This window comes from Anguilla anguilla, chromosome 11 (genome assembly GCF_013347855.1).
Source record: "Anguilla anguilla isolate fAngAng1 chromosome 11, fAngAng1.pri, whole genome shotgun sequence".
Lineage (NCBI taxonomy): Eukaryota > Metazoa > Chordata > Actinopteri > Anguilliformes > Anguillidae > Anguilla > Anguilla anguilla.
In genome coordinates, this window is record NC_049211.1 from 40,779,308 (window position 1) to 40,804,446 (window position 25,139).

General features: G+C 42.0%; 1 long non-coding RNA gene across 1 annotated transcript in view; it reads left to right on the plus strand.

The window, feature by feature from the left end:
* The first annotated feature begins 12,677 nt into the window (after positions 1-12,677).
* Positions 12,678-25,139, plus strand: part of LOC118207227 — a 117,357-nt gene continuing 104,895 nt past the window's right edge. The window contains exon 1 of the long non-coding RNA XR_004761337.1: positions 12,678-13,330. This is a non-coding gene — a long non-coding RNA (uncharacterized LOC118207227). The remainder of the gene's footprint in view (positions 13,331-25,139) is intronic.

Below are 25,139 nucleotides of genomic sequence, written 5' to 3' on the forward strand. Positions count from 1 at the left end.
TAAAAAATATGTTATTTAACATTTAATATTCAATAAGTTTAATTACCCGTTGTCCCAAAGTATTCTAGTTAGTGACTCCAAAATACACTATACTCCTTCCCATAAATCCAATATACTGCAATATACTGTAACTATTAGATATAGATTATATTGTGATATTATAACTTTAATTGAAAACATAAGTACATTTCATATTCTCCCCCCTGTATCTCATGTTCATTTTCTAAAGACACCTTTATTGGGGACACTAAATTATTATTTTAACTTAAAAAATGATTGCACTGAACTGGGTAAAGAGGCAATAATGTAGTGATAATGCACTAATTATGCCAATTTATCTTGTAAATATATAAACATCATGACACAAAAGCAGAGGTCAAAGTAGAAATGACTTTTATATCAAAAGGTATCAGAAATGTAAAATGAAGTACAGTAATAGCTGTATTGTTATTATAAAACTTTATTGACATTTTTTCTGGGCCATTTGACTGGAAAGTGACATAAGGATCTCTTTTCCTGGCATTACCCACAATTACCCACAATACTGAGGGGGTGAGCACCCTGGACATGACTGGCTGAGTGACCTACCTGAGCCCCGAGCATGCTGGGATACCACAATGCCCACATTAGGGGAGCCCTGACTCTGCCCTGTTTGCTGCAGCTTCACACTGGCCAACCCCGACGTCAATAGAGCGGTGTGCAAACAGGGAGAAAAAGCGATACACTGCATGAGCAAGAGCCACAGCCCCCTCCCTCCTCCCCCAGTCCTACATGGCCACTAGCAGGAACCACAGCCACCCCCCACACCCTCCTCCCCCCTCCCCCCCCCCCTAGTCCCACATGGCCACTAGCAGGAACCACAGACCGCCCCCCGACCCCCCTCCTCATTTGCTCATGGTTGCCAGCAGGAAGTGAATCTGCAAAGATCTTAGCAGCTGACCACACAATAACAACAGCTCGCATGCATAAACAGGGAGAACGAAATGAGCGCATTTTAAACGCTCTCAGTCTTTCCTTGTGTAAAAAGAGAAAGGACACAGAGTAGTAAAGGCAAATGAAACAAAGCCTCCCTCACGTGTAAACATGGCTATCCACCGAGAGCCACCTGGTCTAGGCAGGCTAGACTCTCAGCACTGAGAGACATAGAGGCTGGTCTAGGCAGGCTAGAGTCTCAGCACCGAGAGACATAGAGGCTGGTCTAGGCAGGCTAGACTCTCAGCACCGAGAGACATAGAGGCTGGTCTAGGCAGGCTAGACTCTCAGCACCGAGAGACATAGAGGCTAGTCTAGGCAGGCCTGATTCTCAGCATCGAGAGACATAGAGGCTGGTCTAGGCAGGACTGACTCTCAGCAGGAGCTTGTGAAAGACTAGTCTTCTGAGACTTGGAAGACATGGAACTGGGCTGCCTTGACGTGATGATGGATCATCTCATGTGCATCTAGGGAGCACAGTGCCCAGCAGTGTCAACTCGGAGGGGCAGTAAGAGTATTTGGCATAAGATCTGTGGTTCTGGACCAGGATGTGCTGTCCAGGGCTTCTCTACTTCATTGAGATGGGAGGAGACCGGAGGAAAATGACGGAGCTCTTGATTGCCCAGATATTATTATTGGTACATTAACAAGTTTGCTGGGACAATGCCTTCATAACATTTTTTAAAGAGATGTTTCTTAGTTTGTTTTTGCCCTGAAGAAGTTCAGTTTTGGCAACTGCCAACAGTGTCTGATACCCATCCCAGTGTGCATTGGGTGAGAGGCAGGAATACACCCTGGACAGGCCACCACACCTTACACTCACCATTCACTCACACACTCATACCTGTTGGTAATTTGGAGTCTCCAATCAGCCAACCTGCATGTCTTTGGACTGTGGGAGGAAACCGGAGTACCCGCAGGAAACTGATGTGGGCACAGGGAGAACCGTTAAAAACCACGCTGCTGTTCAGAACAGACCACAGTGGGATGGTACACGGCCCAGGCCGGTGTCGAACCCTACACCTCCTTGCTGTGAGGTGACAGTGCTACCCACTGCACCACCGTGCCACCCTGCTGCCTTTCTGCTCTGATTGGTTAATATGTTATAACTTTTCTTGAAAATGTCCAATGCGCCTCTGGAGTCAGGCTATTAGCTGACACAATTGTCTGCCAAGGCTGTACATTTATGTGCCTTCATATATCCATTCTATTGCTAAGATACGCTTGCATTGAAGTGTACATGTATGAAAACAGTAGATGCAGAGTACACCTTATTACGTTAAAAATGATATAATTTCACATTTCTCATTTCAAAGAACTTTGTTCAATGCAATAAGTGGAGTATACAGCTGTTTTTAAGACTGGACATCTAACAGAGACAAACACAAGTTATATGAGCAGTAAACCGCTAAAGTCTATGTTGTTGTTGTGAACAGACCGCGGTGAGATGGTGCAGAGCAGCCCAGAGGGAGAAGCTACATTATAAAAGCATCCAAAGCGTTTCGCCACAGAATTAATTTATGGCTATTGCACGGATTCCAGCACTCCATTGTTAGGGTAGTTACGTGCCATGTAAAGATCGTGCTGACAAAGTGGTTACCTAACAGTCAATGAATCATGGAGTGCAGGGTAGCGCTGTGTTGCTCAATATTAGTAGCTAGCGGGCTGTTCCCAGCATGGGTCTTACGGCCTCGTGGGGAATGTCTGTTTTTGTTTATAACACGGCACATGGCACAGACAACAGTCCTGTACACGACCAAGCATGCTAACTGCTATCGGTTAACGCCCTGGCACACATCATAACAGGCCTGAAGCAAATAATTATTTGAAATATTTCAACCCTTTCAACCCTAAAAACAATTGCTAAAGAAACATCTATTTTCACCAAAATGCAGAACAAGGTTCATAAGCTCAAAGTTTCATTTTTCACGATTATACATTTTTAGAAACTTGTTTCATTGAAAAATTCCAAGGGCTCTGCATGGCAGCTTCACCAACGTCTAAATCTACTGAATTTAGTCTAAAATTAGACACACAAACTCTCCATGTGCGAGTATAGCTTGACTTGTACGTCATTCCAGGACAAAACTTTAAATTCCTTAAGAATGCTTAGGTGCACAATTTTGGAAGCTGACTTTGTGTGTGTATATTTCAAGTTTGAATAGGCTCCTTGGTTTTCAGGGTTATCATCATATTTTCATTTTGAGGCAACAAAATCTACATGTTTTCATTCAGAGAAAATAAAATCAACAATCTCTAAATCTATGCCGTGTTGGATGAATAGAGCACTGGTACATCAGCTGCTTGTTGCTGGAGATTTTATGAGATTTAATGAGTAATCTTGAGTGAAAATATACAGCATTTCCATAGGCTTTCCATACTGAACAGGAGCTGCGAAACACACTTGATTTCTGTCACCCTACGCCTTCAATCAGGTTTTCCCTCCAGTGGGCCAAAAATAATCTGCTGCAGTCTACATTCGCTGATTTTAAAAAAAGGGCTCAATGTGTTGACAACGCAGGGCCCGAAAAGCCAAAGCTTGGAAAAGGAGAAATGGGAAAGAGGGAAATTCCCAAACTCTTGAAATATCAGGCAGCTGACAGCACTGGGGGAGGGGGGCGGGGAAGGAGGGGGGGGGGGGGAGTGAGTCAGGGCATGCTCTGCTGTACGGATCTTGTTCAGACTCGTTAAAGTTGGCGATAGTAGGGCCCAGCGCTTATCTGCGTGTGTAGGGGCGCCCACGCTGTTTGCGGTCTGTCCTCTGATAGCCTCTGGAGCACAGCGGCTACGCAAACAAATCCATTCTGGAATGTGCCGGGATGGCGAAACAGGCCCCGGGCTTCCTTTAATGACGGCCTTAACGTTCGTGATGGGTGAAGGCAGACACCCCTCGCCCACCTCTGGACTCCAATTGCCTTTGTCTTTACAAAACTCACTCGGGAAATACCCCACTCCACACGCACACACACACTCACACACCTGCCCTGCCCCCTCAGCTGCTTGCCCAAATCTTTCTTCATCGTATGTTCTTTGCACTCTGATTAATAAATGCAAATGCAGACGCATTAGTTATATCCGGTCTGCACCTGCCTGGGGCAAAGGTACGTGATTCATTGAAGGGGGTGCCCTGCAAAATTCGCCTTTAATGATTTATCGTATGGAGGTATGATAGCCCCCTTTCCAGTGTGGCCCAAAGCCTTAGGAACTCAAGCCTGGAACCAAAGCGCTAGGGCTGTAGTTCTCCTAGCATTTCCACTGGGATTCAGCCAGGCTGCGGCAGCCCAGCTGTAACCATGGCGACCAATCTAGGTAGCTAGTTATGTTTCCAGTTTTGATCAGCTAGCTAGCTTGCTGATTAGTTAGTGATAGCTAGAGTTTGTGGATGGGTAGACAGACAGCTGATGGGTTGTGCGTAATGACTAGTGTAAGCACTAAGGTTTGCACAGCCGCCCCCCTGACCGTTGGAGAGGCCTTGTAGCGAGGCTTCAGTGTCTGGATAAGCCCTGTATAAGCCCAGCCCTGCACTGTGAAAAGGGCCCAGGAGCCCTGGAACTAAATTCAAGTGCTAGGTTTAGCGCACAGCGGGAAGGGGGCAAACGTGTGCCTCCTCCCTGGTAAGGGAAAAAACCTGTCGTACTGATGTCCGTAACATGGATTTGGGATCCAATTGCCTGCTCTCACTTTGGGGTAATAGTTCCAAAATCATGAGCCTGTCTATGTGACTGCAGATGATAGGATTCATCTTCATTCTCAGCCAAAAGGTCATCAAGCCCCAAACTCTTTGCTGTTTATCCCGGTGTGGCACAAAGTTTCTTAACCCAGCTCTCGATTGTATCCGTGAGACCAAACAGGTTGACTTCCCGACCTTGTGATTCTGCATTTAAACAAGTAAATTTCTCTGCCAATGAGTTGTTTGGTCTGCAAATAATATCCAGACTTCCTCTCGAAGAAGGCGACTCAACGCCCTGCCCTGCGATAGCCACCTTACCTCGTGTGTCATGAAGCAGCTGATTATGCTCGGGGCCCGTTTCGTCTCACCGTATTCCGAATGTGCGTGAGCTAGTCGCGCAAGTCTTCACTGCATCATCAAGCACCTGTGTTAGACGCTGTGGCGTTTTTTTCCACACAATAAGCTCTTGTCAGCGAATAACACAGAGAGTAAAAACTGCGTTCGGGGCAACAGCCTGAACCACTGTAACCAACCCACTGTGTTTTCTGTCATTACACGAAATCCCCATACGGCGCTGACAGTCCAGGCAATACCGAAAAGTAATATATTTAAACGTATGGTGGGGAAAAAAATCTATTTAAATATATTGTGTAATATATGAAAAAATGCATACATTAACATGTACATGTATTTCAATATATTTTTTAATGTATGTATAAAACTATTAACACTCTGTGTGTACGCATTTCAAAATATTACTATCGGCTATTATTATATTTGAATATATGTAAATATATGATGTGAATATTCCTATTTTGAATATTTAAACATATTTTCACAGTATATTTGAAATGTATTTAAATATATGATGTTAAAATATATGTGCAATGAATAAAAAATAAAATATAAGCACAAAACAAGTAGTTCCTATATATTTCCATACGTCATTTTTCTATATGTGGTAGGCCATTTTCAGGAATCAAGTGTTGAAAATAGTTGCTCCGCAGTAGCACAATCAGTTCAAGTTTGACAAAACAAAAGTCCTCCTGAAACTGTCCACCATGCAGTCAGTCATCTTGTTAAGTTAAATTAGCAAAAAATTAGCTTTCCTTATCTTTAGCAATTACCTGGCGCATAGCATCCACAACCATGTTATTAATTCTTCTCAAAACTGTGTCGTTTGAGAGGGGTATTGGACTGAGCCGATCTGCAGGGCTTTCTCTCAATACAACAGAAACTACGTCCTTGGCACAGGGTAGGAAAAAGTTTTCCCCAACTGTGTGAGGTTCACTAGTCTTCATGATCCAACGAGTGATGACAACTGACGCCACTCGGCCCTGTTTGTTTGCTGTCGTTGCAGTTTTACGCAGCTTTCTGTCCTTGCAAAGCGTTTTGTTCTCTCTGAAAGAAATCAAGCGGTTTCGCTTGTAGCGCTTGTTCGGTTGGCAAGTGCCGTTGCAGTTCAGGCCTTGCGGCTTTGGGCCTCATTAGCTCGTCTGACGCATTGAGGTTTTGGGCCCTCTTCATGCCCAGTCCGCGTAAAACTGTAGGCGAGGAAATTCAGGTCATAAATTCATTTATTACCTTTTGTTTTATTTGTACTGTCACGTTCTGCTGGTCTTTTGCCAGCATTTGCCTCACTCCCAGAACTACTATTGACTACAAATTTGACGGTTTTTGTTAATGTTCCTTTTGGCTCGCTAGCGTTACGTAATCAGTGTAACTGCAGTAAATGCAGGCGTCTAGTGCGAAAGTGATGAAATATGAAATATAATGAGTCAAAAAATGACAGATTTGTCAAAAAACATGCGTTTTATTGTTTTTCATTTAAAGAATGCAAAAATCACATATCACAAAATCACAAAAATGATCACATCTTTCCATTTTAAAACTTAAATTTTTTTTTTTTATTGACAACCAGGGACCTCAAAGGGACCCATAGTTAGGATTAGCTGAAGTGGGTTTTGTGACAGGCAGCAAGAATGACTGCAAGGAGAGTACCAGAAGACATTTGTAAATGAAAAGCAGTCAAAAAACAAAGTAAAAAAAGCCTTTTCATGCTTTCAAGGCAAAATGAAAACAAGCTGAATTATTCTGTAAAATGTTTTCAGAGTGTGGCTACTGTGGAAATAGGCTGTACCTCGTAGTCTGTAGGGCAGACGACCACAGACAGCTGCGTTCCTCCCACGCGAGAGAGGAGGCATAATGTTTACATGAAAACTGTTTACACGAGACAAACTTATCAGACGAACGTGGACGCCACAAACCTCAGAGTTTGTGAAACGGGCTTTACTGCCAGTTCTGGCATCAACATGTGGTTCCAGCAGCACCCTCAGAGTGATTAACGCTGCCCAGTGATTTGATGCCACCTCGTCACCCTCACCCCCCCCCCCCCCCCCCCCAGCATTTGAGTGGATAACACTGGCCAGTGAGTCGATGTCGCCTCGCCCCCCCCCCCCCAAAGAAGTCCGGAAAGTCCAGAGGAGAAATTATTTCAACACTGTCAGCATTTCACTGTTAAAGGTCTGATGCCAAACATGTGTTTTGAACTATGAAACTTTGGCCCTCTTGTGGTAGGTGTGCTGTATTGCAACAAAACACATCAACAATTTAATTAGTCGTGGGTGATGCCAGTTTTGCTGTTCTTTGTTATGGACATAATTATAATATATTTAGTTAAAAGGTTACAGTTATGTATAGTCACTGAGGTATCAGTGATTTACCATTAGAATTGTTAAAATAGAGGTTCAACCCTATTACATTCACGACACTAGTAAAACATAAACGCGACACATTATGAAAACAAAAACGGTAATCATTTGTGCATTAATGGTGTATAATACTAGAATAAGGGATACAGATTCTAAATACCTGGCAGGGTTTCATGAGCTTATGATTGCACTCACAGCCAGAAAGAAATCAAAGCAAATCAATATAAAATCTAATCAAATTTTATTTATACAACACATTTCATACAGAAAGCAATTCACTGTGCTTTACGCAAGCAGTTTAGATTTTTTTAAAAGAATAACAATAAAAAATATTAAAAAGAAACAATAAACAAGCATGGAATAAATCAATACTTGAATTTACCCTGGTCTTTAAGTGGCACTCTATGGCATTATACATTCTACTTGTTTTTGCCACAAAATTTTGCTTATGAGTCATGCTGGTGGCCCGCTAACACACTTACGGTGGGTGTGTTCTTCTGTCCCCCACTTCCATTTCAGAGCGTCTATTCCTGGGTGAAACATCTTGGAGATGTTGCAGAAATCTGGAAATCCAAGCGGCCCGCTTCCCGCCAAAGCCTTACAGGACTTACAGGATGCAGCGGGATGAGTTGGGACCTCTGGTCGTGACACACATGGGAATGTGGACACAGGCCCATTTGTGGTCTGGAGCTAAGCACAGGTGTACTGGAAACGCCAGCCCTGTTTGTTTGCCCGGCAAGTTCCTGTTTACATTTGTGCCGCAAGATGGTTGTTTTCTGTTACAAATCACTGCAGGATGAGCATTCAGAAGCTAGGGGTTTCCAGGGATGAGAAGTGGTATTCTTTGAATCCGTGGCTTGTTTTTAGCCGCGCCCGGCTGTTTTCCTGCCCTGCGACGAACTCGGCGGCGGCGAGGCTCGAGCCGTTAACCACATCCCGCAGAGCGAGTCAGCAGCGGAAAGTCAGAGAGGAAAAGCCCGGAGCGTCAGAAACACGCTTCAGCAAATGCTTCAGCAGCAACTTCAAAAGCCTTTAAATGTGCGTACGCAGGGTTCAAATTACGGGCGGGATTGGGGGGGGGTCTGACCCCCATAATTAAGACTTGGACCCCCCCCCAAAAGAGCTAAAAACAACAGGTCGGGGGTGTCGAAACATTTATATATCCTTCTTACCTGTAATCGTAATTATTACAATATATTTCCCATCAGTGGCCAGGGTTTCCCCCAGAAATGTTGTTAGGCCCGGTATCTTTTGACGGGGGCCCGGCGCGGGCCAGCGACAGACTGATGGCAGGATTAAGGTAGGGCCCTATAGTTTATGTGATAACAGAATCACGGACGGAATCGCGGAATTGAAAATTTAAAAAAGCTATAACACAGATTCCATAGGGCCCTACATTAAGTCAGTGCTAAAAGCTGACTGGAGATTTAAAAATATGACTATGTAATGTGAATGTTGTTATAAATAAGTAATCTATTCAACACACATTTAAAAAAATCAACAACTATTTACAGCATAGCAGAGTCTTACAAAGAATCTGACAACAATACACAGTCTTGGAATGCTGTGTTTTCAACAACAAAAGAAATCAAAGTTTTTGCACTCTACAAAACACTTGTAGTCAAGTCCTGATTGGCTACTGAATCTTACAACAAGCCTTGGAATGCTGGGCACATTTATGGGAAGAGAGCCGGTTCCAATTTATCCTATTCATTGGAATCGTACGCCTCAGAGCTTGTTGATTCCGGTTATCGAAGCCCACGTTTTTACAACAGCTGCGCATTGCAAAACAATGACGTAACGTCTTGGAGGAGGCACGCACGCAGACAGCCTCTCTCAGGTGTTTGTTTTGGACGGCAGCTGTCACAACAAATTTGATCCAGGCTGCCAGCCTTGATACGTTCTGTTGCCATAAAGATTCTAAGACAGCTCAGCAATTTCTCTGGATTAGCGGGTTATTTTTTAGCCTGAAATGCGAACGAATTACTAGATGGCTACACATGTCATGAAACGTGCAAGTAGTTGGCTGTCTCCCTGGATATGAAGTAAATGTTTTTATCAATAAATAATAATAATAAATGCGATTTTATCCATGGAAATAGCTATACAAAAAGGCAAAATAAATGTCGTGGCTGCGATTGCTGTCGTAGATGTCAGAAGGAAATGTCACTGACAAAAAAAAGTTTGCTCTCTTTGCAGTGGTTTGAGCTGGAAATGAGCTGTAAGAGCAGGATATGCACAACACAGCCTACTGATTGACTACTGAATCTTACAACAACGTACAGCCTTGGAATGCTGGGCACATTTCAACAACAACAAAATATCTATGTTACTGACTGTTTGGCTAGCTAGCTAAGTTAGCTAAATGACCACGGTGTCATGCACATCAATGTCATCAAGCTAACGTTATTAATAAACAAGTGAAGTCGTTATTTCGATGGCGATTAATAAGTCATGTAATGTTACAATGTATCGAATATTACACTAATGCTATTAGTTTAACGTTACCTACACACTGCTTAAGTTAATATAAAAAGAATGTACTTACTGACGAGATGAAGTGATAACGCAGATCGTAACGAGGTTAGTTAGCCTTCTAAATAAGAAATGGTGGCTTGCTAGGTAACGTTAGCTTGTGATAGTTGGAAGCGTCAAGCGTTGAACGTCACTACGCACATTGACAGTAAAGAACACTGATCTCAGACCTGCAGTTTTCGAATAGTGCGTTCATGTTTAAACCAACAGGTGTCGCTGGGGAGCTTTCCAACCAAGCCGCCCCACTGTAACTGTAGTTTAGAAAACATATTAAAAATACATTAAAAAAATTTTCTTAATTCCCCAATGCTTAGGCCCGGCGGGTGGTCAACTTAGGCCCGGCGGGCCGCCGGGCTTGCAATACACTGGCGGAAACCCTGGTGGCATCACTAGGGTTGGTCCCTAGTGACGCCATTGATGGGAAATATATTGTAATATTTTTTTTATCTTTCATCTGGAGTTGTCTGGTTTTACATGACAATCCGAGACCTGATTTCAATAATCAATGATAATCTACCTCACATTTGTACAAATATTAATTGTTTTTGCTGATAGATGGAATTTACAATAAAAACAATATATTAATAATTACAGTACATAAAGCAAATAGTTGTGGCACCAAGTTAAGCGTTTATAAACGGCCATTAAATATGCTGTCTTTTTTTTATAATTTAATATAATTTCTGTAATATAAACACCGTAACACTATTTTAATAATAGTTTCAAAATATTTTAATAATTTCTGCAATATAAACATTAAAACACTATTAATGTTTATATTAAACATTTTAACAATAGTTTAATAATACTATTTTGATGATTTCAGTAATAGAAACACTATTTTGGCTGTGAAACGTGAATCCAGTGTATATTGCAAGGAAACCAAGTTTTGAGGTTTTAGGTCCTCAGAGTGAACTGTGGTTGAGATCACATTTTACCATTCAGCTTTCAGTTCCTGAGGCTCCTTGCTGTCTTGCACGCAGCATGGCATATACAAGAACTCCGCAAGTTTTTATAATCAAGAGGTTGACCTCGACAGCCCAGCCTGATGCGTGACACTGCCGAGTGCTTGCTTGTCACTTGACAAATAAATTAGAAAGGATTTCAATTACAGTCTTTAATTCATTGGGTCTGGGCTACAAGGCCCATTACTAAATTAGAAACATCTTAAATATAGCCTTACTCAACACAGACATCAGTTTAATTTAATGCAATTAATCGCTTTCACTGAGCTCCTTAATGATAGCATGGGAAGGCTACAATTTTGTGTACGATGCTTTCAAACCCCTTGTAAAGGGATGTGGTGGATGGTGGAAGTTGTCCAAAACATTTTCTGATTCATTTGCTTTTAGATGAAAGCAGCACATGTGGCTGCCAGGGCCTATATAAAGCTCTATGTCAGTCAGCCCATGACAACCGTACATAGAATTTCTACTGTAGAGGGCAGTATAATATTTGTGATACTGCTCAATATCTTCAGGATAGAGAAATTTCCTCCCCTCTTAAAGACTATGTTTCATGAGAAATAATACCTTGTTGCCACAGGTAGTTATTTGTAGCACAACACACCAGATAATTAGATTAAAACAACAACAACAACAACTGGTAATAAATATTGTGAGTCTAATTAGGATTTTACAGGTGATATTGTCACTGTTGATTTTACCCTTTCATTTTAAGGCTGAAGGTCATTTTACCCCCAAGCTTTACTAAGAATTATGCATGTGAAGCACAAAGCTCCATAAAGATCAGAGTCAAATGTGACTGGCTGCTGTTTAGCACTGTAAATCAGCCACAAGTAAAATATTCCTAGCCATGGAACAATTATTTTACTGCAACAGTACATAAAATTAAATACAAGGGACAGTTGTCTGGAATGATCTGTAGACAGGTAATAAAAGAAGTTTGATGATAAAGTTTGCTTATAAAATGTTGGGCAACCTTTTTCACAATGCTACTTAAACTATGAATGCTGATAAAGAAAGCAGCAAATAAAGAATTACCCTTTCATCTCTTCTTCTCCTTCTTTGGATCATCAGTTGTCTGCACCTGAACTGTGAATTGAATATAGACTTGAATATTAGTGAAAATAAATGGATGCTTTATTTAAAATGGATAATCTGCAGGCATTTTACTGGTGTCTAAAGGCTTAAAGTATTTCAGATAAGGCAATTGACCCTAGTCTGGCATGAGCCCTGCAGCTGAAGACATGTGAGCCCTGTAACCATTTCCCGCACTGAAAGCTTGACAGCCTTACAAAATTTCACGAAACTTAAATCTAATCAAGTGACTAGTGGACTGCAGTATCGCAAGTTGGATCCAGTGACCAGTAGATACTTGGCAGGCCTCTAGGTGGTGCTGTTGTCAACCACGCAACCCTGAAAGACTGCGCGCTACCACTAGACTCTCGGTGGATTGCTGGGCATTGCCTAAGGATGAGGCTGTGGGTGATCAATTACACTTTTTACAGCCCTATTTAAAAAGTGGAATCATATCTATCTTTCTATTCAGGTGAAAATAAATCACACTATTTAAAAAAAATACAATTCATCATAAAGACTGAAGTTAAAAATATCTAAAAATTAATTGAGGCTCCATGCAAATTTTTCTAAAGTAAGTTTTTGTAACATGCATAATGGCGGTGAGCAATCCATTTCTGGTAGGATAATAACACCATTCGTGCCATTGTCGACCTGATGCACCTATCGCGTAGCCTAATGATGTAAACTTGGAAATTACAGCATTCCTTTCTGCGGGCACTGTTGTTAACTGAACCGTGCCTTTGAGACGTCGTCAGAAAACATTTCTTATGATATATCTGTCGCAAAAGTGTTGTCTTCAGTTATCCTACTGAAACTAACGAGTGTCAGGGAAATGCAGTTTTTTTTGCGGTCAGAAAAAGGTTTGACCTCACAACGAGGAAATGGAGGAGTTGTGGGACGAGTTGGATTGAGAACGAACCTGCAACTTGGATGACGTGTAATGATGCATTTATACAAACGATGATTTCGTTAGGGCTAAATTGGCCATAGTTCTCTGTGGAACTGAGATTTTGCTTTAGCCTGCGTTTAGTTTAGAATGTGCTTTTATTTTTTTACGGTATGGGAATCATTGTTATCCACTTAGTGCTTCCGCCACAACAAAGCCCTGTTTCTGGTCAGTTTCTGTCTGGAGATGACATTATTTATGAGAAAACTGCAAACTGAGAGAGGCCAGTTGTAGCCTATCAATAGGCTCCACTCACGTTGAACAACAGAAACTATAAACGACTGTTTTTGCGGTCCCTCCGCCTTCCCCCCGTTATTTCTTCTTTTTTTTAAAAAAACTCTGCTTGTGCCTATATGACCGCATCCATTTTGTGTCGTCTTGGGAGCTAAACCAGCGCCTCTTGAGTGACGTGTGGACAGGACTGGCGTGGAGCGGCCAGCTTCCTGTGGCTGGGGTGAGTCCACCGGTTTCTCTGTTTGGGTTAATGATGCTGCCTCGCATTTCGGCTTCTTTTCATACTCACGCACACACACACAGGCCCCTTGCTACACTATACCCACCTTTTGACAGCCAGCCACATCTTCGGACTTAGCTTGGAGAATGTCGTGTAATGTGTTTTACACGTTGTGACTGCATTGCATCGGCAATATCAGGTGTCAGAGTTAACCAGTCTGGAACCTGACGTCACTTTACAATGCACTTTAATTGAATCACTGTAATGTATCTGGAGAGATGTTTAATTAATCAAATCCATCCAAGAGTGAAAGAGGATCTTCTCTGGGCATGAGTAAATCTGTGCGTAATTGGCTGTGAGGCTCTACTGCCGCAGCTGAGCGTCTCAACGGCTCGTCCTCTCCTGATGAAATTGAGCTGATGATGGCACGAGACCTTAACCTTTGGAACGAAGCCTCCGCAGACTACGTGCGTCACAAAACGCGCGTATTGATTTGATTACTTAAACGGCATTTGTCATTATCATTGTTGCTGCCATTCATTTTCACTAATTCATTTTGATAAAATGTATTTGCCACAATATCTGGATGTTGGTGTGCCATTTTTTCAGTTTGGGCATCTGACCCTCAAAAAGTCTCTGCACGGCCCGGTCTCCAGTCCACAGGTTTTTAATAAGCTTGTTTCACCTGACCATGTTGAACATTAATGAATCCCTCAGGAATGTATTCCTCCTCCATCGCCTCCTGATCTTTGTGTGTCATCCTGTTTGTGGACTCTTCATCCATGTGAACATGCTCAGCTGGGTGTGAACTATGATTTTATTCTACTGTGGCGTAATCGCGTCAAAATGTGTCACTGCATTTATTAAAGTCCCCAAAGCCCTTTGTTTCTCCAGCCGACTAACGTAATGGGCTGCATTTAGCAGATAACAGGAATATTGCACATGTGGTCTGTTCACAAACGAATATGTCATTAGGCAAGTGCATTAAACCTGACCTTGTAGAAATGTAGTATTTTTTTTACAAGACCAGTCACGTACTAGGCCTATATACACATTGGTCTGTTTCAAGCAAAATACTGTGTTTGGTCCTCAGACTGTCATATAGACTACATAACCTGAAGCTATTTGCACTTCCTCAAACAAAGCACCTAAATTTAGTCTCCTCTGAGTACTGACATTTTTTTTCCCTGTGCATTAGCTATTATTACACCATCCAGCGTTGTCCTCAATAGGAGATTTTTACTCTCCGATTCTGGCTGTAATCTAGACCGTACGTGCGCTCAATACATAAGGTCGTGTGGTGTTTCTGATTAGCGACGTGACGTGCCACTAATGAAGTGTGAAGTAAATAGGAAATCGAAGGCCAGTGCAGAAAGTTTTACCCCGACAGACATGGGAGGAACTTCGAAGCTCGGAGGAACTTTGGGAAGGTCACGGTGGCATTGACTTTGCCTGCAGGTCAAGTCTAGGTGTGCTGCTGTCACTTTCACAGCTAGCCCTGTGGCTGTCTCGTTCGGACCGTAGCAGCGTCAGAGATTCGATGCCCCTACAGCAGGTCTCTTATAATGACCTCGCAGTGCCGCGGTTCTTTAAAACCCTCTGTCACGCTTCGCTTTCCTTTGGAAAGTTTAAAAATTTTCCCGCACATTTGCGAGCAGACACCCTTGTGCAGGGTGGCAAAGTAAAGAAACTTCCGGAAAAACAAAAGGGCTTTAAAGGTGTCTTGTTGACAGAAAATTAATACTGTATTTTGTGCATTTGAAATTGGGCACTAGTGACTGCCCCCGGTCATAACTCTGAGAGGATGACGGGTGCCCCAACACCCCCCCCCCCAATAAATTTTAGGAATAAAGGGGGGTGGGGGGGGAGGGGGGGGCAGAGGGGGGTGCTAGAAACCGCAGACAGAGATTGATGGTCCACACCTTATATAGCTGAGATTTTAATACATGAGTATGGGAATGGATATAAATTAAGCATTTCAGTTTCACAATCTGTTAGATCTGGGTGAGAAAAGAGGGCTGTATCTTTAAGGATTTCATACCAAATTCTGCTTTTATTATTATCATGTGCGTGACATTTCGCAAAATTTTCTTAAAATATCTAGTGTTTTTTTTTTTTTTTTCTGAATATTTTTAGGTGCCCCACAACATGGTAACTTAAATAAACGCAGGCTTCCCTTTTGATTCTCAAAATGCAAGCTGGATTTAGGATAAAGCCCTGCTCAGGGTGCGATCAAGAAGAACATTTGAGGGGAAAAGCCTAACCTGGCAACACTAATCCATTTAGAGCCCTTATCCTGTCAGAAAAAAAAGAAACGTTACCCTGCCTAACCAAAAATGAGCTACATTATATAGCTAATATAACGAGCTACATTAAGTTGGTCTGGCAGCAAAAACACTCAGTGTTCCTCCTTCATTGAGTTGTAGTTGTTTAAGTTACCCACCAGATGTAGTGGTTTTACGGGCTGGGTCCACATTGATGCAAGTCCCTTGGTGACTTAACAATATTGTGTTTCCAAAGAGGGCTAACCTTGTAAAACACAAAACTCTATTATTTGTGGTTGCCGTGTTGCTGTACATGTTGATTTAAACAAGATGAGAAGGGCAAGATGCATTTCATCAGTTGTAGTCCCTGCACTGGTTGCCAGTCAGTTTTAGAACTGATTTTAACATTATTTTAATGGTTTATACATATGTTCGTATGGCCTTGCACCCAGCTATCTCTGATCTGCTTTTAAAATATGCATCTACTAGGTTCCTCTGTTCTTCAGGGAGGGGCCTTTTAGTGGTTCTTAAGTTAAAACTATGACAAAACCTCATTGTGACACGCTATTCAGCAATTATGGACCTAGCCATTGGACCAGCCTTCCAGAAGAATTGTAGGTAGAGGAGATTGTAAATGCTTTTAAACATAAACTTAAAACATGCCTTTCTAGAAAGGCTTCATTTGGTTTTTGGAATTTGGTTTCATTTTTATTTTAGTCTACCCTGATTATTTCTTCTGATTATTATTATTGCATATTTCTTCTGATTATTGCACATTGTTAGTCTGTGCTATAGTCTCTTCGTTGAATCACTCCTCACTGCAGACTGCTTGGACTTGCTTTCTGTTGTTTTATTCTATGTTGTATTTTATTCATGCTTATCTCATGTTTTATTATCAAGCCAGCAGCCATACCACCACACACTCTGCTCCTGCCGACTGGCTGAAGCTAAGCAAGTGTGGCCTTGGTTAGTACTTGGATGGGAGACCACCAGGGAATACAGAGTTGCTGCTGGAAGTGGTGTAGGTGGGCCAGCAGGGAGCAATCTTCCCTCTGGTCAAATAAAGCCCAATGCCCCAGTGCAGTGACGGGGACATTGTGCTGTAGGAGATGCCGTCTATCGGATGAGACGTTAAACCGAGGTCCCGACTCACTGTGGTCATTAAAGATCCCATGACACTTATCGTGCGTGTTTCACAGAAGGCTACCCCTTTTTGAGAACCTTCTGTTGAAATAGTTCTGACCCCCTCAGCATGCTCTGAAGAAAGAAGCTGTTGATGCTTCATACTGTAGTTTGGGTATGTTGCAGATATAGTGCATACTACATGTGCATGTAGATTTCATATAAATGACCATGTGTTGCATTACTGAATAGATTCAGCCTTTATTCACAACATTTTAATTCACTTTTCAAGTGTAACACACGGGTTCACAGCATTGTTAACAAGACAGAGACTTCTTTGTCCTGCCAAGAAAAAGCAACTTTATCCTCTCCAGCCTTTTTCTGTGTGTAATTAGCTTTTCCCTTCCTGGGATTGAGATTACCATAATGAGCTGTTTTCAGTTTTAAAACTCGGTAGGTTCTTATTACTATGGTGCTTTCATGTGGAGTGCCTTGCAGAAGATTAGGAGCCTGCTTTTTCTTTCCAAAAAATCAAATTATTTACCAATTATTTATTTTAATAAATTCATTTTTTCCTGGTTTGTTTGCGGGATATCAGAAATCGCATTACTCTTTACTGTAATTTGGGGTGAGAGGGTATGAGTTTCATTGTTTTACCACAGGCCAGAAAAAAAATCCAGAAATAAGATTATTTTAATGACTATTAACAGTGCTTTTAAATGCAGTCCCAGTTTTAGTTTGCATGTTGTGCGGGCTGTGTGACTAAAGGGAAAACTGTATCACCTGCAAGCATCCATTGGAGTGGATGCAGGACATGCACACTGCCCATGAGTGAGACAGCAGTTCCATCAGAGCTTTCGATGTGCTGTGATAGGTGTGTTGTCCTGTTAAGGCACTTGTTCTAGCTTGGGGTACTGACCCCATGGGCCATGCCACCGATGGCTAAGGCTTGCAGGAAGTCACATGATTGGCTACAGGATCACCCAGGGAGGGAGGGAAACCATTTTATGTCCCATCATGCACCAGTAAACCCCTCTGTTCAGTCGGATAGCCACAGTCTGTCTGGACATGAAGTCTCTTCTGACTTGAACTGATGGACTGCAGAGTGAAAATAAGCAACTCTGGGTTCCCCCAGGCATTGATAACGGATGTTCTGCACCGCCACTGGACTCATGAGCACCTCCGTTAAAACATCAGAGAAAAGTCAGTAAATCCGCAGACACATCTCCATCAAAGTGGAAAAAAGGCGTGCTAGTGCTATTTAACAAAATTAGTTGTGTAGTCATGCTTGTCCGCCAGAGACAGAGATGGTGTTGCAGTGGGTAGCGTTATTGCCTAATAGCAAGAAGGTCCTTAGTTTGAATTTCGACCGGATCCTCTCTGCGTGGAGTTTGCGTGTTCTCCCCATGTCCGCGTGGGTTTCTTCCGGGTACTCCGGTTTCCTCCCACAGTCCGAAGACATGTAGGTTGGTTCATACCCCAATGTATGAGTGTGTGAGTGAATGGTACGTGTGCCCTGCGATGGACTGGAAAACTGTCCAGGGTGTATTCTTGCCTCTCGCCCAATGCATGCTGGGATAGGCTCCAGCACCTCTGAGCAGGAATTAGCGGGCATAGGTAGGGGATGGGCGGATGGACGGATGGATGTTTTCACCAAGCCCGGCGTAGGCTATGCCAGAATACCATGGCTCGCCACTTCACGTCCCTGCTTACCCTCTGGCGCAGTTCCCCCTACGCCACTTTCCTGGAGAGGGGCACTTGCCTGTCGGCACTCCTAAACTGTACAAATGCATTCAAAATCGGGAATTCCAAAGATTTGGATAAAATATTAGTGAAATGTATGTGCTTTGAAGGCTCGTCTCTGTGAACCCAAAAACAAACAAAAAAAACCCCCAAGATTTGAAAGTTTCAAGGATTAGTTCTGAATTTCCGTTTCCATTAGTAGGCTATTCATTCTATTATGCAACTAAAGAGTGTTGATTCCTGGTTTCGTGAAAATTGACAGATGGTAATGAGCATTTTTTTCGAAGCATTTCTAAATGTGAAATGTTTGTTCTGAGTGCTTACTGAAATGGAGATGCTAATTTGCGGAAAGCCTCACCTGCACAGAGCTTATCATCGGCCATTTTCTGGAGCATCTGTTGCCTCTAGTATTTTGTTTCCAAAAACATTTATTTCATCGGTGCACCTTATTAAGCAGCTAGGAAAGGCTGTCAGAAACTCCATCTGTATAAACCTCTCCCACAGTATGAGGTAGGCTACAGCAGCTCACTTTAATGTATTATTGTATCAGATTATCCAAACTTTACCATTCTGAAGAACCATCCTCTGGAAAGAACTGCCTTAGATTGGACTGTAATATTAAATCACAATTTTAGTATTTTCCTGGTTGTCGTAGCATACTGGCCCCCATCGACATTTTTTCTGCCTCAATGAATTTCCATTTGCATTGCTAATGGGGTGTTTAACCGGCACAGAACACTGGCTGTAATACTGCTATAATCAAAAGTAAGATTTCAGTTTCATTGGCCCACTGGTTAATAATAGGTAGGACGATCTTGCACCAGCTGGTAGCAGCGTTTCACGCTGTCATACCGCTGGCATACATTTAGCGTTTACATCACCGCGAGCGCATCTGTGAGTACCGCCACACCCTGTCACCATGCAAACATCGGATTTTCTGGCTGTAGGGTCATCCGAGAGGACTGCGGATGGGGCACTGCACGCATCACTCATTCACGAAGCTGGAAAACGTGTGCACGTGTAGCAGAAAGACATTCAGTTGGAGCAGGGTTCGGTTGTCCTGCGCTTCATTATTAAAGGCAAGCGCTTTTTATCTTCAGAACATTCTGGCCGTAATCACGGCGCCATGCGCTGGAAGCAAATTAATTGCATCTCACTGAAACTTTAAAACCCCATCGTCACTAACAGTGTAAGAAAAAAACGGCGGGGGAAATGAAGGGGGTTGTCTTATGAGAATAAAAGGATGCTGAAACATTGATGCCGCCTTGATTTTTTTATTATTTTTTTTCTTTCCACGGCAGCCTTCATGAATAATAAATCCGAAGGGAAAAATGGCTAGTTCAATTAATTTTCACAGGGTGGCATCTCCTCTGCGCAGTTTGGTATGAACGGCCTGTTATTATGAGGGCTGCACGCCTGTTTGATTTGTGGCCTAATTGCCTCGCTCAAAATACTCCTCCGTTCACTGAATCCCTCCGTTCTGCTCAGAACTGCGTTTTTTTATTCTTTTACCGGCATTCAGCAGTAATAAACGGAACTTACGCAGAAGGGCGTTAAAGGCAAAATCAAATCAAGGCGACTAAGAGGAAAAAGACGGTCTGTGTATTTGGGTCCATTAAACTGCTCCTCTTCGCTCAAACCACTTAACGAAGTCCTGCTTCCGTGGATTTGTTCTCGCTTGACCGCGCTCGCTTTTGCCAACTACATTGTGCGTGCTTTATAGTTCATGATCTTTCGCCATCTCTAAGCTATGCCCATGAAACGCAACTGCGTATGTTCACCCCACGTCGTTTGCTGTGTAAACGACAGTGTGCCTGACTGGACAATGCAGTCTGTCAGACTACAACACTAGGTTCGCAAGAACTTTGTCGTACACGTTCGCATGATCGCCTGTTCCGTCTCATCTGGTGTTCAGACGGATTGCCTCGTAAGAGTTAGAAATTATTATAATTTCAGTGCCAGCCAGTAAACTGTGCAAGCAGAACACCCATTTCCATTACGTTTTGAATATTAATATGCTGTGATTCCCTCGGTGCTGTATCCCATTTCTTCCTGAAGTGTAGCATGCATACATGCGCCCGTTAGTGCTTTAGAAGGTGCTAATCAGGAGATACAAATTTAATGTGACACTAATAGCACTCACATCAGGCTCATAACCCTGGTGAAATTACAAGGCTGGTCCTGAGGACCTTATGAACACCAGGAGGCTTCAGTAGAGCTGTTGACAGCAGTCCCACCAGCCTCTGGCTGTCCTCACTCTGAAGGGAATTAACCTATTAAAGTCTGAGATGCCCGATTCATGGTTTCTGCAGGATCATGAGGCTGGGAGTGTGCTGTAGCAGCAGCAGCAGTAATATCAGTTGCAGTAGTAGCAGTAATATCAGTAGCAGTAGCAGTAATATCACTATCAGGAACAGTAGCAGTAACATTATTAGCAGCCATAGTAATATCGGTAGTAGTAGCAGCAGCAGTAGCAGTAATATCAGTAGCAGGAACAGTAGCAGTAATATCAGTAGCAACAGCAGTAATATCGGTAGTAGAAGCATCAGCAGCAGTAGAAGAAGCAGCAGCAGAAGCAGTAATATCACTAGGAGGAACAGTAGCAGTAATATCAGTAGCAGCAGCAGTAGTGTAGGTAGTAGCAGTAGCAGTAGGAATAATATCAGTAACAGCAGCAGTAGTTTCAGTAGCAGTAGCAGTAATATCACTAGCAGGAACAGTAGCAGTAGGAATAATATCAGTAACAGCAGCAGTAGTTTCAGCAGCAGTAGCAGTAATATCACTAGGAGGAACAGTAGCAGTAATATCAGTAGCAGCAGCAGTAGTATGGGTAGTAACAGTAGCAGTAGGAATAATATCAGTAGCTGCAGCAGCATTAGCAGTAATATCACTAGCAGGAACAGTAGCAGTAGAAGCAGTAATATCAGTAGCAGCAGCAGTAGTATGGGTAGTAGCAGTAGCAGTGGGAATAATATCAGTAGCAGTAGCAGCAAGGCATCATGTTTGCATGCTGCTGCTCAGAGGCTGTGTAGTCTCTCACTTCCTGGTCAGCAGTCAGCAGCTGACTTGTTTCCAGGTGGTAGTTAGGCCAGAGTTCCTAGATAATCAACCTTTATTTAGTACTGAAAGACACACTGAAGGATCAGTGCCCTCTTTTTTGAGAGTGTCGAGATTACTGACAAAACACAAAAAAACACAAGCTATTTACAAAACACAAAAATAATATAATAAATAAGAAATTAGTCAGAGAGTTAGAATGGTAATGTAAGATTAATGAAAACATTCACAATTAAATGTATTTAGGTTTTTTTTTTTTTTTTTTTTTTCTAACGATGACTGCAGAGTTTCCATTGGTCTTTATTTCTTATGACCTGCTGGCTTTTCAATGGCTGGTATTGGGGGAATGAATGGGTTTCTGGTTTACAGCAGAAACCACAAAAAAAAGTGGTGATTCGACCTACTTACTGCTTTGGAGTTAGGCTACATGAAGTGGATTTTCTTGCTTTAAACCACAAACCCACCGATGGCCCTCTACTGTACCACTCTGCAGTCGGCAGGTTGTCAGAAACTTCTGCAAGAGTCAAAAATATCCTTTACGGCACACAAACACTGTCAAAAATGCTCTTTCACTGAAATTTTTTTTACATTAAAAAAAAAAAAAAACTAAAAAGCGAACTGTCCCTTTAAGGAAAATCAGTGCCCCAAATAACACCACATACCCATTCATTTAGAAATGAATAATCATTTGTGCTTGGGACCCTGTGCGTGGCGCTGTTCTGAAACATGAGTCCATCTCTGTCGTTGCCTGGGAAACTTGAGAGAATGAAGAGTCCCTTTTTTTACTGCAGAGCAAGAGCGTGAGCTGTCAGTGTATTTGTGTCTTGTCTGCCAAATGCCTGTAATGTAATGTTTGCACTGTCAGTACTGAAAACCTAACATTACCATATGTTCATGAATGTTGCACCGATATGGTTGAACATAACGTTACCTTTATTAGCCGTAAAATTATTGCATCAACTTTACATAATTAACTTATGAGCTAGCATTACACAGATACTGTCTCACATAGATAGCTTGTGGATGTGCTAATGTTTCACAAAGACAATGTTTAACATTAATGCAGAAGGTGCATAAACCTTGTTAAAGCTGCACAGTAATGCCAGGTGTTCCTGTTTTTTTTTAATCCATTAGTAGTGCGTAAGAAATAAATGGCTGTCAACAACTCCCTGGCACTTTAAATGTAGGCTATTATCATGGAATTTAATTTGATTTAATATACTCCGCCAGGTTTCAAAAATTCTAAATCTGGCAACCCTACCACTAAGCCTGAAAAGAAATTATAGGGGAAGTGCATGTTTAGCCAGCACCAGTGGATCATAGATCCAGTCCATTTGTTCAGGGCGATGTCAGTTTATTGTGCCGTTTTCTAAAGCAGGCAGTTATATGAACCTGTCTCCAGGGACCAGTGGGTAGGCGATGCAGGAACAGGGAGTCTCTGTCTTCAGTGTGTTACCTGGCTTCTCTCATTTTAGTGCACAGAACTACAGTATCACTACGCAGAAATATCTGATGAAAGTAGAGATTAATGAGCAGCCACACAATCATTAAATTTTTGTTCTATTTATTTTTTTTTACCAGGGAGGCAGTGCTTACTGCAGCTGTCGTAACGGCACGTTCCTGAATGTAAGCATTTCCTAACCCCGTCTGCATTACTCAGACCTTAACCCGAGGAATCGGACTGGATCTGTCATTGATTGGTAAATCCTAGGTGCTCAGCGAGCTCCGATTGGATTGGTTTGTTTTCAAAATGATGAATTTGCTTAGATGTGGTTTGAGAGTTTCCTGGGGTGCTTTGTGACCTCACAGAATTGTGCATGTATTTATACATGCATACATACATACTGTACATATATACATACACACATACATACATACATACACACACATACATGCATATATACACAGTCAGTGGCCACATTATTAGGTATACCTGATCTTTCATGCAAATAGCCTACTCTACTGAATTATGTGGCTGCAACTCATTATAAAGCAAACAGACATGGTGAAGACATATAGTAGTTGTTTGGTAAGTCATTAGAAAGGCACGTGATTTAAGTGATTTTGACTGTGGTATGATTGTTGGTGCCAGACGTGGTTGTTCCAGCATCTTAGAAACAGTTGTACTCCTCGGACTTTCACACACTACAGTCTGCAGATTTTAATGAGAAGGGTGTGATTAACAAAAAACATTCAGTGAGTGGCAGTGCTGTGGGTGAAAACACACATTACAGAGGTTAGAGAAGAACGGGCAGACTCCTTCAAGTTAGCAGAAAGGCCACAAATAAAAGAAATAAAAAAATCTGTTTACAACAGTGGCATGCAGAAGGACATTTCTGAATGTACAACGCGTTGAGCTTTGAAGCGGATGGGCTACAGCAGCAGAAGAACATGCTGGGTTCCACTCCTGATAGCTAAGTACTGGAATATGAGGCTCCGTTGGGCATGGGCTCACCAAATCTAGACAATTGAACATTGGAAAAATGTTTTCTTGTCTTTTTTTCTTGTCCAACGAATCTCGATTTCTGCTGTGCTGTGCTGATGGCAGGGTCAGAATTTGACATAAACAGCATGAATCCATGGATCCATCCTGCCTTGTGTCAAGGGTGCAGGCTGCTGGTAGTGGTGGTGGTGTGATTGCATGGGGAATGTTGTCTTTGCACACGTTAGGTTCCTTAATACGAATTATGCTTGGGTGTGAAGAACCGGTTTTGAATTGGAACTTGTTCCAAATTTCTAAGAACTGGGAATTAATTTAGAAAACATGTGATCCAAATTTACTTATCTAATCTTGAAAGCATAGTTTCAGTCACGTTTGTAAAATGAGTGCAATGCACTGAGCATTTGTGTGTGGGTAAGCTTCACAAGAAAAAGTAGCCGTACAGATACAGCAAAATGTAATCGCTGCGGTAAATAGGCTATATTTTGTGCAAAGGAGGAAGCCCCCTTTACTGCAACGTTTACTGTAGCCTGATGTAAACCTTCAGTGTTGTACCGTTTTCGATGTCCCCAGTCCCCATCAACGTTTTTGTAGCAGCCTAAATCTGCTTAGAATAAAGGTAGTTCTTGCCTTTGAAACATTTTGGTTTCTTCCTCAAAAAAATGATGCGATTCGGAACCAGGATTTGATAAGAATCTGATTCAGTAAGCAAAATTGAAACCAGCATTGGAATTAATAAATTCCAAACTGTTTTATTTATCGATTCATATTTTGTAAATAGCCATAGTTTTAATATTTACTTGATATTTCCATAAATGTTCAGTCTAAAATATTCATCATATAGGCTACTGTACTGTAATAATCCAGTAAATACCTTTTTAAGTGTGATGCTGTAGATGAATACATTTTAAAATGGGAACCAGCTGATCGGTTTAACATGAAAAATACATGCTATTTTAAAAGTCAGTAAAATCTATTTGGTGGCTTCTCAGATTATATATTCACAATTATGAAATACATTTTCTCATTTTAGCTGTCTTTTAAATATTTGATGGTTCCCCAAATCATATTTTCATAAATATTAAACTTATTTTGTTTTGTTTAATTGATCTATGGATTTTGCCCACAGGCTTGAAATTGTATTACCTCTCTTTAATAAAAGAGGGCTATAGCATTCCTCAGT